General features: G+C 27.6%; 1 long non-coding RNA gene across 1 annotated transcript; it reads right to left on the bottom strand.

Annotated features, from left to right (window-relative positions):
- Positions 1 to 19: 19 nt before the first annotated feature.
- Positions 20 to 4,130, bottom strand: LOC114422948. The gene is made up of 3 exons (XR_003668771.1): positions 3,841 to 4,130; positions 3,627 to 3,739; positions 20 to 106 (listed from the first exon to the last, which is right to left on the bottom strand). It is a non-coding gene; the product is annotated as an uncharacterized LOC114422948 (long non-coding RNA).
- Between the last annotated feature and the right edge of the window lie 13,366 nt (positions 4,131 to 17,496).

Raw genomic sequence — 17,496 nt, 5'->3', positions numbered from 1 at the left:
GGGAGTAGTGTGTAACCCACTTGGACTTGCAGCCATGCTCTAAAGGAGTCAAAATCATAGTTGAGCGACCACCACTCCTCCAAAAATCCTTTTGGTACATTCATTGCTGAAAAACCAATCCCACATTTTTCAGTCACAAAAATTGCTACACAATAATAAATAATCCTTAGCGTAATGTAAGAACATTCAAGTATAGCTTTAAGGTATAAGCTGCAATATTATTGTTAAAGAACAAAAATTTTTGAGGAAAAACTACCACAAAGAAATTCTTGCTAAAAATATTTACAATTTTATTATAGCAAAATAAAAAAAAAAAAAGAATTATCACATCGCAAACACCTATAATGAGAGATATAAGGTTGGTCTAGTAGTAAAGAAAAAAAAAGAGCTAGGAAGAGATCGTGTCTTGGGTTTGAATTTTCTCACTAATTAAACTAATAATTAATATTTATCGGGAAAAAAAAAACTTTTTTATAATATGTTCTTCTAAAAATAAGTCCCTTGTAAAATCCCAACAATGTATCAAGGATATGACAGTTTAAACTATCTTATTCAAAATAAAGTATAGTTTCATGTACTTAATTAAAAAAATTCTAGCATTTGACTTTGGATCCAATTGCAAGTTATAGGACTTAGTCTCACATTGAAAATATGGAATTTTAGTGTGTGAATTATAAAGCCATGGGGTCACCAACTACAATGACTAGCTTTTGTGGCGTGATTCTTCCAAAATTCTTGTCAATTGGTATCATATATAGTTTTTTCACAGGCTACAAATCAGCAGTGTGCGTGTGGTGATAACATTGAAGTGTTCACTTGGGACTAGTCAAAGGGCTAATGCATAACCAACCACTTTCATAAGCTTAAATACACACTTCCAAATATACCTTAAATAATAGGATTAATCCTTCAATAAGACGTACTCCTTCAAAAAAATGCAAATAAGAAGTCTTCATTTGCCTTTTCTTACTATAAGCTAAAAAGGCTTCAAACTGCTACACTACGGGTAATTGGGTAAGGTTTACTCACGTGACATTCAGGACGCCAACTAAGTCAAACTTCGTAATAATTAAAAAGCCTTTGTTTGTACATTATATACAGGTATGAAATAACATTTTGGAGAACAACCAACATGTTAGGATTCTTCGATTACAAGATCATTTTAATTTTAAATATCGTCGATCTCTATCTCTTTTTTAGATAAATGTTATGTATACAAGAATTGTATAACAATGTTTACGTCTAAGGAAGAAATGAGAGAGATATAATAAATGGTGATATAGATATAGAAATGTTATCATATAAATTGGTATATGAATTGTTATATGAATACTAACCTATATCATTTTCTTAATAGACATTAAATAGGCCCTACCTATGTAATATCTAGAGAGACACAAGATTTAAACATGTCCTTGTCAAGTGAGATTTTAACATGAAAGATTAATTTCTATAGTTGTCATACTTTTTGGCATATTCAGGGATATTGTTTTAGCATAGTGAGCTTGTTTGTTCAGCTAAGGAGGGGCAATTTCTTCGGAGGGAGAAACTATCAATGTCAATCGTAAATGTAATTTTGGACTGTGACGATAAAATATATATGAGTTTATTTAAATATATTAATTATTTTTGTAACCCTATCCTAAATTATTAAAATATTGTCATATCAACATAATTTAATGACATAATCAAATTGTATCCATTTAAGCATTTGACTTGTCTAGCATAAAAAACTTGTGGCATCATGCAATTTCAATCGTGTTGTTTATAAATTTGACTCCTCTAACATCCACTTCTTCAAATGATAGTGTAAAGTAATAAATCTTGATTAAAAAAATGGAACTGTTGATATTTGAACTTCATAATTCATTTGGTTAATTAAATTTTTAATTCTTGAATAAATTTTTGACAGGTTAAAATTCTTAAAGTTGACATGGTATCTCTAAGACCATCACATGTTAATTTTTTAATTATTCAATGAAAAAAATTACATGTTAGATCCAACTCCAACTCAAATCGAAAACACAACAAAAACCATTACTTCTAATATCCAAAATCAATTCAAATCAAATCACACAACATTGTGTTAAATCTCCATGGACAAATACAAGTAGGAGCTAGCATCCATTAATGATTCTACGCGATTAATTTTCAGTAATAGAAAAGAAACAATCGATGAGGGATGTAGCTCCTTGTGCACATCGCCAAATCCCTAATTTGAAATCAAAGTAGCTCGTGCTTCTCCCTCAAATCCTCATTAACTCCATGACGAAGGTGTCATGGTGATGCACGATAAGGGAAGGAAACTATGTTGAGATCCATCGTGCACCGTGCCAATTCAAAGGCATGAACCCACCATAACGCAACAAACCCATGCCAGAACCTAACTCCAAATCTTAATCGTCAACCTCCTAACCAATAAGTTACCAGAATCATTCTTTGAGATGAAAACATAGAGGTTCATCTGACTTTGAGATTCGCAATATGGGATTTGTAGGGCGGAGTTTTTTTTCCTTGATCGGTTGTGCATCCGGATTGACACGACCCATTTAAGGCTCAGTCTGTGAAATCCATGTTTTAGACTAGTCATATACTTTTGATCCGTGAAATAAATTATTTTTTTAGTGTTGTTAGATGCACCCAACATTATTGCTAGTGCACCCAATATTCTTTAAAAATGGCAAAAATGCCCTTGCTAATTTCTCCCCTTACGGATCAACTTGATCCATAAAAGACTTACGGATCAAGTTGATCCGTAAGTCTTAAAAATTAACTTATGGATCAACTTGATCCGTAAAAGGTATTTTTATCTTTTTAAGGTTAGTGCTGGATGCACCAGCAATAATAATGCTGGGTGCACCTAGCAACACTCTTATTTTTTAAAAGGTCCGTATCCCCCTAAATAACAAATATTGTAAGATGGTAAAGTCCGTTAGGTCTAAGGGCTTATCCACCCGATCCGTATACCCAGCCCACTCCAACCTCAAGCTTTTTAGGTTTCACTTGTCACTCTCTCTCCCAATGTGTTTATGTGGGTCAAACTTTTGATGCAGCTTAACGTGGGGGACCTCAACATGTCCCTCACGGCGCAAGAGTTTTTATGACGGTAGGATATGTGGTTTTTTTGGGATACATGTGAAACCATTGTAAAACTACTTTTTTGAAAATTTTCATGTGATTTTTATTTTTCATATACATATATTTTGTTACAATTTCAAATTTTTGAAATTTCAATCAACAGATATTAAAGCAATTTATGAAGGAAAATTCCACCATGTATGTTTATGAAAATTATACTATAATTCTCTTTACAAGAAACACTATTTTTTACAACTCAGATTTTCTATGTATCTGAATTAATTAATTGTGTTACTTTACTCATTCCATGTAGACTTTCTTATAACATCTACAATGCTAGGAAAACAAACCAGTCGCACCTATTTTCTGTTGAGAAATTATTATTTGGTTTGGAATTGAAACTATGTGATCTTAATCAATCTCTACGTGACACATATTAGCTTTTTTTTTTGGTAATTTGAACAATTATAGCTCCACAGTATCCAATAATTTCTCTTTCCTATCTCCTTGAAATAAAGAAAAAAAAAAGAAAACAAATAATGTTATACCATCACTTGAAGAAGCACAGGGATCAAGCTGAAGATTACTCTCATATCTGAAAACCTCAGCAGTTTGGTGCATGTTTCTTTTGATTAGATAATCATAAAGAAAACGTTCAAACCTTCAAAAAAAAAATACATGGGAAAAAGTGATCAAGAAAATAACTAAAACCCAGAATAGAGAAACTTAAAATAAAAAAAATGAAGGTGACGAAGATAATACGTTCGGCGAGTGCTCCAGTTTGGGTCCATGGCTTGAAGGGTGGTGTGAGAGAAGAGAAGAGAATAAAGAGAGAACAACAAGAACAATGGTAATTCAGAAGAAGAATGGAATAGAGGAAAGTGAAAGAGAAAGAAAGATTTAAATGAGCATTGACATTGGCAAAGAAACGTTTTCTTGCATTAGATTTTAGTGATGAGAGATAGTGAGAATAGGGAGAGAGTGCAATGTGTAAGTGTAAGGTTCCATGCAGCCAGCAAAGTTAAGAAACGGTTTTAACTCTTCTGCGGTGAGCGTTACTTCACTTTGTAGAACCCCACTTTTGTTGACTATTCACTCTTCTCTTACTTGGTGTTAGATAAGGATACCCTTTTTATTCTTCTTTTATTACGTCAAAGTGTCAAACACATTATTTACCCCACACATTTTTATTATTAATATTAAATGAAGGTGATGCTACAATATTACTTTTAAGGATGTATTGAATTAAGATTTTAAAAAATTATTGTAATATAAATTTTTCTGTTTTAAAAATTATGTTGGAATATTATAATTTATCAAATTCTTTTACAGTATTTTTATGATAATTTGAATTTTAATGGATTTATATCATAAAAATTTAAAGAATTTAAAATAACTTTATAAATTTATAAGATGAATTTTTAAAAACACTTTTAAAATTACAAGAGTTGATAAGAAAAATAATAAAAAATAATGAAATTTGGATAAAAAAAAAAGTAAAATCAATACAATTTTTTAATCTTTTAATAGCTAAATTATTTTTAGCTTTAAGTTCTCTTATACTAACTCATCTTACAATAACATATTCTCATTATCGAACAATAGATTTAAAATTATACACTAATTCTCTTATATATTTTTCAATTACTACAATTATTTCATGATAAATTCAATAACATGTTTAAATGAGATGTAATAACTAGCTTGTACTAGATGAGAGTGATGACAGTGTAAAATCTGTAAGAGGGTTACTGAGTTATGAAAAATACAAAATTAAGGGTAACAATCATAAAAATATTGTGTCGAGTAGGTGATGAACATAATCAATATAAAAAAACATGGTTAGCATTGACACATAAAACAAACATTAATTTAATTTAGAAAGCAAATAGAAAATTGCAAAGAAAATGAGTATATTTGTCATTTTTTTTGTTTCAAAAGAATATGAGAAACACATGACATACACATCTTGAAAAATATTATTTTTTTGTCAAATACTTCTTTCAATTGAGTAGATCTTGTTTTGTACTGGGTATTGAAGACAAAAGATTATATGTGTGATGAGAAAAAAGAAAATATGATAACCAATATAAAAAGAAAGAAAAAAGTCTAATAAAATCTCAAGTGTTTGTGTGAGATTGTTTGATAGATATTTTATATATACTAGAAAGTCAAATCTTAATTAAATATTATTGGATTTTTTTGTACCTTTTAAAAAATTCTGATTGAATATCACAAATTTTTTTTATAAAAAAATCTTTTAAAATCCTTTTAAAAAATATTTATTTTCTATTATTTCTTAACTGTAATTTCATAGAATTTGAAAAAAGAATGTAAATATATTTCATATTTAATGAGACAGAAATATAATTTTACGACTTCATTTTTAACATTAATAATTAATATTCAATGTTAAATGAAAGTACTATTATCATATTAATTTGAATATATTTTCTATTATTAATTTCTTAGTTATACTTTAATAGAACTTGCGAAAAGAATGTTAGAGTCTTTCATATTAATGAGACAGAATTGTAATTTTACGACTTCAATAAATTTTAGTAATTAATAGGGTTGAGAAAAATATGTTTTTGAGAGGAGAAGAAGGGAAATGGAAGTAAAATATACATAAAATTTATTAGATGGATATTAAAGCCCACCGAATAGAACAAAACCCACCTCAGTTGGTGACGGAAATGTTTTATTTTATTTAGTAGGCTACTGAATAGGGTTTTGTTTTATTCGGTAGGCTTTAATATTTATCTAATAAATTTTATGTATATTTTATTCCAAAAAAAAAATACTTTCTAACATATTTGAATTAACATTTGTACAAATTAAAAGTATAAGTCAGGCGGTATTTGAATTAACATAGAGTAAATTTATTTAGTATTAAAATTTGAAAAAATTATTTTTGCAGAGATGGTTTTCGTACCCATTGCTCTTCAAGTGTTGCATAGTGCACACTTACTTTAGGCCATTGCACTAAGGACTTCAAATTAGAATATTACGACAAATTTAATATTTATACCATATCCAACATATAAACATATGTATTTTTATATGACAATGCTTTAATTTGGAATATGGAATTGTTTTTGTTTTGAACTTTATTTTTTTGTTAAAAAAATATATTTATTATTTGTTATAATAATTTTAAATTTAGAAGATGTATTAATCAAGTTATGTTAAGTATATTATTTTATTTTATTAATATATATCGCGTCAAATCAACTTAACTATTGATGTAATTAGAACTGATTTGAACGAAAAAACAATAGTAAATGAAAATAACTTTCTTAGAGTATAAATGTTTTTTATTTTAATATATATATATATATATATATATATATATATATATATATATATATATTTAAGAAAATAGGTGGAATGATTGTTTGTTCAAATTAAATTAATCGAACATACACTCAAGGGCGAACCCAAACCTCTATGTTAGGGGAGGCCAACTATGAAAACTAAGATTTTATATGTATATCAAATTTGATATAAAATATTCATATGTTCTAAAATATTAATTATGTCAATAATTTATAATAATATTAATATAAATATATTTAAACATTTTTTACAAACCCAAGATTACAAGATTCAATGTTAACATGTCACAACGAAATTTGATGAATTTATAATAAAAATTAATCTTTACATTAATCATATTTTCAAAATAATATTATTGAAGGCTTATAAATGTAATTATTTATAGTCTTTAAAATAGTACCATAAAAATTACTATTAGAAAGAAAAATTAAATATTATTAGAAAGTAAATTAGTCTTTATTGATTTTATTTTCTTTTCTCTGTCCTTATACAACTCACTAATACATACCATTTAGGTGTGATTATAAGATAAATAACTGTCTATCTTTATGCAAGAGTTGTACTAATTTGAAATTTGTTTAATTAATATTTCTTTTTTATTTATTATTTCTATTATCTTTATTTGTAATTATCTTTAACCAATCCAATATATTATTATACTCATATTTTTTTCAAAATAAAAATGACAATCTAATATTTTAAAACAATTTAATTTATTTTTTTTACTTACTAAAAGATATATTTTATTTTCATGAATCTCATAATCCTAACTGTTTTTTATTTTCATATCTTTTTACAGTAATAATAATAAATCTGGAAACGTTTCTAAGGTGAGCAAAATTAACTACTACTTCAAGAATGTGATTCTTACATGTTAAAAAAAACAAGAATGTGATTCTTGAATATTCTTTTTCTAAAATTCAAAATTTGTAATGCAAAAATTTAGCTGTCCCTTTTTAAGTTGTTCCGGTGCCTAATTAACTTGGTTTTTTCATTGTCCCTTCGAAAACAATATTATTTTCATGATTTTTAAAATTAAATCACAATTAAATATTAACACAATTGTTATACAATATAGTTTTAAATAGGTAACACAGCGAAAACTTGAAAAAATACACCAGAGAAGTCAGATGCGTGCTTGATCCTTTTTATGGGTGTAAGCTGGTACGGTTTTAACTCCCTCTTATTTATACAATATTTGAAAAGAAATGTATTAGGTTCTTAATTATTCAAATTTCTCTTATCGAATCAAAGGGATTGCTGGAAGTAACGCAAGAAAGTACTTAATGGACTAATTCAAATAACTTGATTGCCTATTGAAAAAAAATGCCTAGGAATGAACCAACTTCCTCCACTGAATCTTGTGATTGGATCAAGGAAAATTTGCATTGGATCTAAATACAATTCTTTTCATATAATTAGGGTATTAGTTATTTGAATTGATACTTGAGAATTTGATTTTTTTTATTATATTATTTTTAAAATTTAATTCCAAATATGTTTGGATTTATTATTTTAGAGGAAATAAATATGAAATTGTAATATGGCATCACATCATATAACCAATGTTTAAAATTATAAATATAAATATTTTTTTTCTTTCCTCATTACCTTCGGTACATTAATGTTTTTATGTTATTTATTTTAAAATTTTAATCAAATTTGGTTGTCAAACAAGAATTCTAGGAATTGTATAAATATATTTTATGTATCATTTTATAATTTATTAATAAATTTATCAAATATTTATAATTCTTAAAATTAACTTAACTCTGAAAATGAACCAATTTAGTTTTATGGCTTCATTATCTTGTCATACATTGTAAATATAAATAAGTGAGGGAGTCAACAACTACACGTACTTGTAAGTGATATTTTTAGTTCAATTTAAAAAATTCATACAAAATGTCAAAATAAAATATTGAATCCTAGTGCGGAGTGAGCTTGGATTAACCAAAGAATTACCAAATCTTAAAAAAAAGTAAATAAAAAATGTGATGTTTTTAAGCTAAGCTGGATGGGTTGTCTTCACTAGAACTTCAAGATGAGCCGACAAATAATCATAATCTGGCATACTAGGACGCACATGCCCCATTGTCCTCCTCACCATTTTTTGTCCCTTGTCATGTTGCAAAGATGAGGAGATTGTTTCTTAATGTAAAGCATTGAGAGTCCATCCATTGTCCTTTCTTTTTCTTCATTTGCAAACTTGGGTTGTTGATTTTGCTTTTTTGATTTATTTGAGTGTTTTTCCGTGTGCCACAAGTTTTAGAGTCTCAAAGAGTGTTATCATGGAGTGGTGGTTTGAGCGTCTCTCCCTTGACTCATCGTGGTATTGGCTTCTTTTTTTTGTTGGAACAAGTGGATTTTTTGGTTTCATAAACTTGAAAAAACCAATACTAAGATGGGTCAGCTAGAGACCTCTCAAACCACTCGAGGAAAACGGTCTTTCATATTCTAAAACTTGTGGCATTGCAAGGGAGGTAAACTCAGAGAAGAAATAGTCATAGAAACCAAAGATACAACACCAACAAACCAAATTTGCAGACAAAGGATAATGAATTACTGAGAACCAATCTCCTCTGCCATATGAATAGGACAAGGGACCTGAAATGTTAAGGAGGACAGCGAGATTTGCGCGTCATAGAATGTTTGTCGACTCATCTTGTAGCTCTCAGAATGATAATCCAATCAACTTAGCATCACTTTTTTTTATCATTCTTTGGTTAATTTCAACTCAGTCACTATTATAATAGTAATAATATTTTACGACAAAATTGTAATTAAAAGAAGATGAATGGTGACGATTTTTAGCAAAACCGTTGATACTTTTCGTTTTCCAAACACACCTGTTGTCTAAACGTTAATTTTCTCGCTCCCTTTTCACTTCCTCCAAACCCTCGCCTCCCTCTTCTGCTCCGCCGTCACCGCCAAACCCCTCTCCTACAAGTTCCCGGCTTCAACCACTCCCTCCTCTGCATCCTTCGCTTCATATCTCAGCTTTCGAGGCTTCGTTGATTCCGACAGCCGTTACCTCTCTGTCTCCTGGGGCAGGATCCAGTGGGAGAAGCAGGTCCGCACCTCCGCAAGATCCACCGTCAAGGCGGCATGTCCGTCCTCGTCATCAGCGCAGTTGGCTTCGTCGGCTCCCACGTCTCCGTCGCGTTAAAACAACACAGAGACGGCTCCCACCGTCTATTTAGTATATATATATGTATATATAAAATAATATTTTTGCATGGTATAATGTCACGTAACAATTTTATATTCGTTTCTTCTAAAATAATAAATAAAATCATATTACTTTTATTTTTTATTCATTAATAATAACTATCTTTTAAATATTTACCTTAATTAAAATATATTTATTTAAGCCGAATTAATAAAAAATACTTTGCAACTAAATTTTTACACAAACTATGGTATGAATTAGATTTTCTTATATCAGTTTTATTGTTGTTGCAACTCTCGGGGATCCCTGCGGCTTGTTTGATGTCGGGGCATATGAAACTCATTAAAATCCTTAACTACTGCGATGGCATTTGGAACCACTCATAAGGATAAACAAATGAAATGGTAACAAAAGCAACAAAACGGGTTTTCAAGTGGTGGCATCCAACGGCTGGATTTGGCTTGATGGCTATTATTGTATCTGTGGTAAGAATGAGATCTTGTGGAGAATCAGAAAATGGAATGAGGGATACAACACCCAATGAAACGAGCCTTGTCTCTGTTCTCATAGGGAAACTAATGGCGTGAGCACATGTGAAGAAAATAGAGATAAGAGTAATTTTCTTTTTTGGTACATGAGACTTGAGATAAGTAATTTTGAGTTTTTTTTATCATAAAAAAATGTTGAGACAAATTCAGAGTACATACCTCAAAAATTGCCAATCTAAACACAGATGATTTTCATTGTTTGATTTCAGTCATTTTGATTTATCACATGAAAAGTTATTTACTCGCATTGGTCTACACCAAGGATTATACTTTTGACTCTGTGTGCATCCCAGCAGTGTGAACCCAGTTTACCAAAATACCCACACGTTAGGAAAATTACCAGAAAACGGAATTAGGGGGTATTACTTTATAAGCACAGGTTAAACACAACCCTGATTAGTAGTTATTGAGGTGAATAGTGCATACCTAACCACTCATAGTCGATTCAGAATAAACAAATTCAATTCTTCTGCCAAAGGGCAGTGTATGGACACATTGAAGTTGTTCTTTCATAGTCTTGTCTAGACAAACCAAATGTCCATTTATTCAAAGTGTAATGAGGTAGAAACTTGTAATGTGATACCCTAGTTTATCTTAATTATAGAATGCATGTTGTGGCAATTTTGCTAGTAGCATAGCTTGCACTACGATCTGTGTTTGCACAATAAATCGAATAAAATTAAAAAATTAACCCAAACCTTCATTTTTAGTAGTATGATATTTTGCACCTAAATAAGTTTCAACAAATGAACAAATAAGATGTTGGGTAGTGGGTACTAGATGACTGATAAAATTTATTTATTAATACTAATTTTCTTATTTCCTATTTTTTTTATAATTTATAAGTGGTAGCGATTTTTGTTCCTTAACCAAGTGGATCAGGTTCGAATCCTTGTTAACCCTTAAGTATGGAATAAATCATGTTGGGAGAAGAACATTCATCTTGTGTTTCTCACGATTCCTAATGAATATTAGTCACTGCTGGTGGTGGGAATATTTCGTACCAACATTATGATAAAAAAAAAATAGTGTAAAACAAGGAACGTACTTGTCAAAAATTGGTGTGCGTTTAACAATATCTTGGCTACCGTCTTTGGGTCCAATTAAGGGCACGATCCAATCCAGTCTCATTCAGTCGCTGAGTCACTAATTATGTGTTGGGCTTAAAATTGTTGTATCGTGGTTCTTCACGCCTTCATTCATTTATTTTTCCCTTGTTGTTTTGTTTTGTTTCCTTTTATGTTTTTATTTTCCAATACTTTATTCAATTGAATGGTGAAAATGTTCATATTGCTGGTCATGTGTGGACCATGGGTCTATTTTTTTTTTATTGGGTCTTCATGTCATATGTTTTCGGGTAATTTTTTTTCGCATATCCTTTGTTACTTTTCATAATTAATACTCTTATTTCAGAAATTTGTTTTCAAAATTATTTTTTATATACTTGAAACTAATTTAAATATATAAAAAAAAGTAGGAGAAAAAAATGAAATACAAATAAAATCACCTTATTTGTTTACATGTTTTTGTTTTCTCCGTTGTTTCACATTATTCATGTAGTCTTCTTTGGGGTTATCATCTGGTGGCCACTGCTAGTTGGTTGTTATGATTTTTCCGTTTCTATTTTCCCTAGTTCGTAGCTTGTTGTCATAAAGAGGAGTTCGAATGTTACGAATTTGCGGAGTAGATTTATTTATTATTATTCTTACCCAACCTTTTTTATTTCTAAAAATATAATTTTAAAAAATTATTAAAAAAACTGTAAGTAATAATTATTTTGGATTCAATTTCTGTTTAGTTATTGTGACAACCTTGTGTCTTGGAAGAATGCTTCTTACATAATTTTTACTCAAGAATGCTTCAGAGCTTTGATTTCTAAATTTTTTCTTATTTCTATAAATATTTTCATAAAAAGGAAATGAAGATTATTTGTAATCACAATTATTTCGGTTCATATTTTGTTTAGTTATTTCAATAACTTTGTGTTTTGGAAAGATTTAAATGTATACCTATTTGATAGTGTAAAATAATTTTATATTATCATCTAATTATAAATTAATATTTGAATTATTATAAAATAATTATTTTAAAAGTCAACAAATCTATTAATATAGTTAATTTTGATTGAATGACTGTATAAAACTTTATAATTTCATAGTAAAATCATTTTTCTCTTTTGGAAATGTTTGACACAGCAACTTGATAATTTTGAACTTTTCTGACTTTCTAAAAAATAGTTTTGTAGAAAACGTAATAAAAATGGGTTGATAGTGATAATTATTTCGGATCCAATTTCTATTTGATTATTATAAGAACCGTGTGTGTTTGAAGAATGCCCCTAAGACATGACAATTTAGTAATCTCTAGTTTTCTTATTGCTAAACATTTTTTTAAAAAGAAAAAACAGTTGTACCGAGTTGTTAGGATAAAATGGACAGTCCAACCTACCTCAACAAGCCGATGTCAAAATGGATTAGGCAATTGCTTGAGGTACCCAGCATCTTTGCCGAGACATTTAACAGTTTTTAAAAATATTAACAATATTCTTATATTTTTGTTACCTTTCATTAGTCTCCTTTTTTTGTCTTTGGTGGTGGTGTATATGTTGGTCAAGACAATACGATAAAATTGGGTGGTTATTCGTCACCGAAAAAAAGAAATACAAAAATAATTTTGAAAGATAAGGATGAGTAATCTGTATGTTTCTATTTTTTTTAAAAATTTTAAAATCCTAATGGCATAAAGTGATTAATAATTAAATTTTAAATTTTGATTTCAATATTCTTTTACCAAATTTAATATATTTTTAAATTTGATTTCAATCATTATCTTAAACTAACAATCTTATCATATTTTAAATTTTAAACTTTAGTTTTCATATTTTTTATAACTACCAAATTAAATATATTTTAAAATTTGATTTCAATCGTTATCTTAAACTAAAAATCTTATCATATTTTAAATTTTGGTTTCAATATTTTTTATAACTATCAAATTTAATATATTTTTAAATTTGATTTCAATCATTATCTTAAATTAACAATCTTATCATATCTTAAATTTTAAATTTTGGTATCAATATTTTTCATAACTACCAAGTTTAATATATTTTAAAATTTGATTTCAATCATTATCTTAAACTAACAATCTTATCATATTTTAACTTTTAAATTTTGGTTTCAATATTTTTTATAACTACCAAATTAAATAAATTTTTTAATTTGATTTCAATCATTATCTTAAACTAACAATCTTATCATATTTTAAATTTTAAATTTTGATTTCTTAATTTTTTTATAACTAACAGATTTATTGTACAATCAGAAATTATGTTTCAATATTTTTATAACAAATTTTAATTATTTAAAATTTTTGTTTAAATATTTTTTGTAACTAACAAATTTAAATTATTTTTAATTATGATTTTAATATTTTTCATAAGTAACAAATTTAATATCTTTTAAATATTTATTTCAATTTTTTAAAAAAGTTAAACAAATATAATATAACAATATTAAAAATTAATTGTTTCACCAATCTAATCTTAATTTTTGCAATCTAATCTAAACTAATCTTAGTAATAACTAATATATTTATTTTACAAATAAATCAATACTTAACATATAAATCAAAACAAATTATAAAATTTTACTAACATTACAAAACAACATTATACTACGAAATAATTTAAATAATAATTGACAAATATATATTTACAATGTAAACAAAAATTAAAAAAAAAAACAAATTTAGAAGAAAAAAAATTGAAAAAAAAATCATTCAACAAAAAAATATTTCATACGAATCAGCAATCAGTATGAGGTCTTTCCAAAAAAAAATGTCATTTTTGTCTGCAACATTACTTCAAACAACATCATCAAACCAATATCAACAATATCCAAAACAATACAATCATTCATTCAGAAAAGCAACAACAACAAAGGAGTAGCAACACAATGCACAAAAAATAAGAATGATAAGGTCAACAACAAAGGATTAGGAGCCACCAACAAGAAAAACAACAAATAGAGGACCAGCACCCACGAAGGAAGAAGAAGAAGCACCAACGGAGTGAAATAATATAGGGAAAAGGAAGAAGAAAAACCACAACGATGCATGAAGAGTGACTCACTCTTGTTTTTTATCGACAAAAGATGAATGGTATTTTAGCCCTTTCACCTTGGGTGTCCCAGTAAAAATGTTGAATGCCCAAAACAATGGTCAATGGATTAAGGTAAGTTAGGTCCATATCTTTGTGGGTTATGATTTTTTAGGTTCAATGGATTAAGGTAAGTTAGGGCCGAATTAGTCTGATTTAAGAACTAATAAAAAATATAAATCCAAAATATTAAAAATAAATAAAACGAAGGATTTGTTTGAGAGGCATTTCTAAATGTATTTCTCTCCGACAACAAATAACTCTTCGAGCTCTGACTCTATTGGCATTTTTTGTGGCTATATAAAATGTTTTAGTTAATGCATAGTTGGTAAATTGGATTTATAAATTATTTTATTAAATAAACTAAATTGTTTAGTTTTTCAACTGTTGCGGATCAAATTTAGAAGAACGTCAATAAAAGTTGCAGCCTTAAATCATCCACTCCCTATTTATCACAATATTGAAAATCTAACGATAATTGAATAGAAATAAGTTCAGATTTGTTAACGGTAAAATTTATTTTGTTTTTATTAATAAATATAATCTCATAGGTATATTTATGAAAGGAGACAAATTTTCTTTTAAAGATATTTTGTTAAAAAAGAAGGATATAGTTTATATTTAAAAAAAGAGATTGCCTTATTTCTAGGATGTTCTTAGAATTAAAGATATAATCTATAATTTAGATTTTTTTTTTAAAAGATTATGATGCCTTTGAAGAGGGGTCACCATCCTAGATGAGAGAGAGAGTCATGTTGAGGGAATATCTATAAGATTGTCCAACTTGTCCTAAAAATTTGTGAGAAAATCATGGATGTAGGAATCAGAGTTTGAACTACATTAAACAAATTAAGGTTACAGTTGTAGATGTAGGGGTAAAGATCCGAATCACGTTAAACAAAATTGTGATATTTTTCTATTTCGTTTATGGTGTTATATATAAGAATATGTTCTTGGTTGTGTGATTTTTTAATAATAAAGATATGAGTGTACTTTTCCCATAACAATTGGTATCAGAGTTGAATGATCTTGCAGTCTGGTAACCAGAGAGAGAAGAGTATTGAATAAGCTTGAGGAAACTAATGGTAGATTTGTGTGGGGTCCTTATGTCAAAAGTCTATTTGGCGATGTGATAGTCAAGTAGCGTGTTCCATCGAAAGTAGTTGGCGGTACAAATCCAGAAGTGTCACCATTCAGTACTTGTGTAGCAGATCGGGAAATATACTAGATTTTGTGCAAGCAAAGTGTAAGCGTGATGAGCAAAATTAAAGATGAAATTAAATTTTAATTGAGGGAAGGAGTGTTGAAAACAATTCAAATTTGTAATTTCAAATTTCTAAGATATTATTTAGATTTAAAAAATTATATTGTCTTATTTCTAGAATGTTGTTTAGAATTAAAGATATATTTTATAAATTAGATATTTATTTTCTCTTTTAAGATTATGATGCAAGGTATATATATATATATATATATATATATATATATATATATATATATATATATATATATATATATATATATATAAAGTTTCTTAAAATGAAAAGAATTACTCAGCCTAAAGAGGGGGATGACCATCCAAGGTTAGAAAGGAAGGTCATGTTGAGGGAAGGTTTACAAGTTTATCCTAAAAACTTATTGTGAGAAGATCGTGGATGTAGATATGAGAATCTGAACCACGTTAAACAAATTGAGGTTGAGGTTGAGGTTGTGGATGTAGAGGTGAGGACTTAAACAAATTTGTGATCTTTTTGTATTTCATTTATAGTGTTATCTCTTGTTATTGGTTGTGTGATTTTTGAATAATAAAGATATGAATGTTTTTTTTCCAACACCTTTTATCCTCCTAGTAGGTCATTCGCCTTAGATCTATGTGTTAAATTTTTATATTTAGTTTGATTTAAAATATACAATTGCAAAAACAATAAACAAACTATGGATACTTATTAAGTAAAAAAATATACTATTGAAAGGAAAAAAAAATAGCATAAAAATGAGAAAAAGATGAGAAGAAGATGTGCAATAAAGATAAATGAAAGCAAATAAAGTTACATGATGAAAAAAACTAAAATGATGGAATTGAAATGATAATTGAAAACATTGTCCTAACCCATCAATCCTTAAACGTCGCATGAACTTAAAAGAATGAGTGTATTGCATATTATCATCTTTATTACAATTGTATAAATTAGTATTTATAGATAATATAATTTCTAATTATTCATAACTTTTCAAATAACTTCCTGTCATCATTTTCACTTTGGATGACTTCTGTCTTTAACCTCCATTATTGATATCTTTATTGTCTTGATGATTTTTAAATTTTTATTTCTTCCACCTTACAATTACTTTAAAAATTATATTTTGACCAAAATAGTATATTAAAAGATTAATTTTCAATATTTTATCAAAGAGTATTTTTTTACGGTAAAAAGATAACGATGTTAACAAGTGTATAATAAAATAAATTATCAATGAAATCTACCAAATGTAAACAATGATGGTTTTTAAAAAACTAATTTTATTTTCATCAAACCAGACTGTGAACCGGATACATACTAAAAGTTATAAATGTTCAATTAATTTAATGTTCTGAGAGGACATTGATTAGCATGATCTTTCAAATTTTGTAATTTAAACTATCTTTTATCATTTTAAATAAAATTTAATTCATTAAAATTGCTTATCTTTTTATTGTTTTATTTTTTCATATATTAAATAATTATGACTTTGGAAAAAAAATGTTGATGAAAGTTATCTAGAGTTACTTAAATTAGAGTTCAGAAATAGTAAGGATGTGAAAGTTATTTAGTAAATTTTTAGAGTTACTTAAATAATGAAAAAAAAGACACGAGTGATGTGATGTATAATATTGAAAAAATATATTTAAGAAGAACCTCCCAAAAAAAGGTTACCAAGATGGGATAGGCTTGCTTAAGAGGATAACTTTGATGAAACAACTCTTATATGTTGTAAAAAATGAGTAACTTAAATGTAATTTTAATCTTTTATTTTGTTTATTTAATAATTTTGGTTTTTTATATTAAAATTGAGACATTTGATCTTTTTATTTCAAAAATTTTATGAATTTAATTGTCTCATGTTAAAATAGAGAAATTTAGTTATTTTATTTTTTAAAAATTACAATTTTAATTCTTTTATTTTAAAAAATTCATAATTTTAATGAAATTCTCAATTTG

The sequence above is a fragment of the Glycine soja genome, chromosome 8 (genome assembly GCF_004193775.1).
Source record: "Glycine soja cultivar W05 chromosome 8, ASM419377v2, whole genome shotgun sequence".
Classification (NCBI taxonomy): domain Eukaryota; kingdom Viridiplantae; phylum Streptophyta; class Magnoliopsida; order Fabales; family Fabaceae; genus Glycine; species Glycine soja.
This window is presented reverse-complemented; position numbering and strand designations above follow the sequence as displayed.